The sequence below is a fragment of the Capra hircus genome, unplaced genomic scaffold (assembly GCF_001704415.2).
Source record: "Capra hircus breed San Clemente unplaced genomic scaffold, ASM170441v1, whole genome shotgun sequence".
Classification (NCBI taxonomy): Eukaryota; Metazoa; Chordata; class Mammalia; order Artiodactyla; family Bovidae; genus Capra; species Capra hircus.
The window spans coordinates 165,113-168,744 of NW_017189774.1; the positions used below are offsets into that span (position 1 = coordinate 165,113).

The following is a 3,632-nucleotide window of genomic DNA, read 5'->3' on the forward strand; positions in this document are numbered from 1 at the left end:
CATTTTATTCCTTGGTCTCATTTTATTGCCTTAGTTAGAACTTCCAGTACAATGTTGAATAGGAGAGGTGAGAGAGGACATCCTTATTTATTGCTTATCTTAGGGAGAGAGGATCCAGTCATTCTCCATTGCGTATCATTTAGCTATAGGTTTTTCATATATATATATATATATATACACTTTATTATGATGATAAAATTCCCTTCTAGTTCTAGATTTTTGGGAGTTTTTATCATGAAGTGTGTAGAACTTTGTCATATGCATTGTCTGCATACATTAATAATCACATTGCCTTTCTTATTCAATCTGTCAATATGCTGACTTGTACTGATTGATTTATTAATGTTAAAACAGCTGTACATTCCAGGAATGAACTCCACTTAGTTACAATCCATTACAATCTCTTTACATATTGTTGGATTCAATTTGCTAGTATTTTATTGAGAATTTTTACATCTATGTTCATGAGAAATGGTAGTATATGGTTTTCTTATCTTGAAATGTCTCCTTATTTTGATATTAGGGCAATGCTTACTTCATAAGATGCATTGTGAAGTGTTCCCTCTTTTATTTTCTGGAATAGATATTGTCAAATTGATATTAAGTCTTCCTTAAATTTTTGACAGAATACACAAGGATAACCATCTGGACCAGGTGTTCTTTATTTTTGGAAGGTTTTCAACTACTAATTCAATTTATTTTAATGAATATAATACTTTCAGGTTATCTGTTTCTCATTGAGTTAATATTCGTAATTTGTGCCTTCCAAAAGATTGGTTCATTTTATCTAAGTTATTAACTTTATGTGGCCGTACGGTTGTTCACAGCTTTCCTGATGAACCTTTTTAAAATTCCTGATATTGGTAATTTGGGTCTCTCTTACTTGTATTCATTAGACTGACTAGAAAATTATCAATTTTATTGAACTTTTCAAAAAAGCACTTTTTAGCATTCTTGATTTTCCCTAATATTTTTCTGTTTTCAATTTCACAGATTTCTGACTTATTTTTTTATTATTCCCTTTCTTCTGCTTACTTTAGTTTAATTTGTTGTTCTTTCCCTATTTCTTTTTTTAAAATACAATAAGGCATTATTTATTGAGGTCTTAAGCCTCATCCCCGCACTTTGACGGGATGAGGCATTTGGAAAGAGGTTGGAGGAGACAGAAAACAAAGCCGAGGGACCTTGAGGCCACTGCCTAGGCAAGGACTTAGACATCCTAAAGGAACCCAGAGCTGGATACTGGGCTGCAGGAAGGGAACATTCCTGGGAGGTTCCGATTTCTGGGCAGGAACATAGAGCTGCTCTGTGTGAGGGCAGGGGACTGGGAGGAAGGGAGAGGGAGAGGTGCGACACCTACTTTGGTTCACATCTTCAACTCATCTCTCTTCCATTTGCAAGCTCATCTCACCATGCCTTACCCAGCAGGAACACTGGTTCTCCTTCTGGTCCTCTCCTTTCACACATTCCCCTGCCTACTATTCCCCTGCCTACCAGTGATTAGCTTCTCCCCCAGTCACTCCCATACCACTCATCCCTCCTTCTTCACACTAATTGTACCCAAGAGACACTTTGCTAGCAAACCAGGCCTTATCACTCAGTTCACCTCAAGACCAAGGACCCTTGGGTTCTTCTACCTCCTGGAAGAAGCTGGATAAGGGAATGGGGTGAGGATGGAGATGAGATAACCAGTACAGAGGTCTGCAACCCTCCAACAAAAACCCTACAAACAAGTCCCAAGCAAACAAGGATCCAGACCATTTCCAGCCCCACTCATTTCTTTCTCTGGTCTGGCCATCCTCCACCATATCCTCTTCCTTAATAGTCTGGGAGTCTGGACCAAAGTGCTCAGGTTGTGGGCACATCCCGTCTGTAGCTGCCCCATCTTTCATAGCTGCACTCTTCACCTCCTTCATGCTATTTGCACCATCATCCTCATCAGTCTCTCTGGCTGTAGTCAGTCCATTGATTCTGACCTTACACTTTCTTTGGGTGATGAGAGAGACCATCACCTTCAGAGCAGCCCTATTACTCCTCTGGAAGTGGTGGAACATAGTCTGTAGCTGCTGACTCACCTGGGGCAGATTCTCACCCCCCACAACTGTATTAAACTCATTTGTCATTAGCTCCCTGAGGAAGTCCTTCACCTCATCTAGCTCTAAGTCAGCATTGTGGAAGAAGTACTCCTTCACTGCACCCCCCAGCCATTCAGCCTTCTCCTGGCTGTGCACAACCCCAAAGCCATTCTCCACAGCGATCTGCAAGGTGGGCCAGGCCTCCAGCAATGCACAGACCACAGTCCCTAAGAGCCTCTTTCTTTATTTCTTAAAATAGAAATGGGTTATTAATTTTAATTATTCTTCTTTTCTAATATTTGCATGTAATTCTAAAAATGTCCCTCTAAACATTGTTTTAACTCTATCACAAAGTTTGATAGGTTGTATTTTCTTTCTCATTTAGTTCAATATGTTGAGACTTGTTCTTTGACCCAGGGTTTATTTAGAAGTGTGTATTTTAATTTCCAAATGTGGGGATTTTCCAGCCCTCTTTCTATTGTTGACTTGTAGTTTAATTACAATTTTGTCAGAGAATATACTTTGTATGATTTCTATTCTTTTTGATTTCTTAAGGTATGTTTTATGACCTAGAATGTAGTCTGCCTTGGTGAATGTTTCATGTGAACCTCAGAAGAATGTCTATTCTGTTGTTGTTGGATGGATTATGCTATAAATGTCACTTAGATCAAGTTGATTGATAGTACCCTTCAGGTCATCCATATCTTTATTGATTTTCTGCTTGCTGGATCTATCAATGAATGACACAGGGGTTGAAGTCTCCAACTGTAGTGGTGGACTGTTTCTCCTTCGAGTTCTATCATGTTGCTTCATGTATTTTGATGCTCTGCTGTTAGGTACATAAATGTTAAGGATTGCTATGTGTCTTTGTAAAAGTAACTTGTTTACCATTATATAATGTCCCTCATTATCCCCTGTTAATCTTTTTTATTTTGAAGTATGCTTTGTCTAAATTTAAGATAGCCCTCCAGCTTTCTTTTGATTAGTGTTGGCATGATGTTGTTTTCTCCATCTTTACTTTTCACTGACTATGAATCTTCATAATTAAAGTGGGTTTCCTGTACACAGAATGTACTTTGGTTTTGTATTTTGTTGTTGCTATTGTTGTGTTTTATCCATTCTGACAACCTCTGCCTTGGACTGGTATAAGTAGAGAATTCACATTTAGAGTAATTAATGATCTAGCATCTTTGTGACTGCTTTCTATTCATTACTTTAAATTTTTTCTTTGATTCTTTCTGTCTCTTTCTGCTTTCTCCTATTTTAATTGAACATTTTTTATATTTATAGTTTAGATCCTTTTTTGATAAAAATATATATTTCATAATAAAAAATTTCAGTGTTTAAATATGCCTTATATTATACATTTTAAAATAATCTATGTCCACCCTCAATTGGAACAATAAACTGGACATGGAACAACAGACTGGTTCCAAATAAGAGAAGGAGTACATAAATGCAGTATATAGTCACCCTGTTTATTTAACTTACATGTAGAATGCATCATATATGTAGATGTACTCTACATATATGTACTATACTTATATGTAGATGTGC

General features: G+C 37.2%; 1 pseudogene across 1 annotated transcript; it reads right to left on the reverse strand.

The window, feature by feature from the left end:
- Positions 1–1,506: 1,506 nt before the first annotated feature.
- LOC102175841 lies at positions 1,507–2,316 on the reverse strand (annotated as a pseudogene). The gene has a single exon (XR_001917676.1). The product of XR_001917676.1 is annotated as a pre-rRNA-processing protein TSR2 homolog pseudogene (transcript).
- Positions 2,317–3,632: the final 1,316 nt, after the last annotated feature.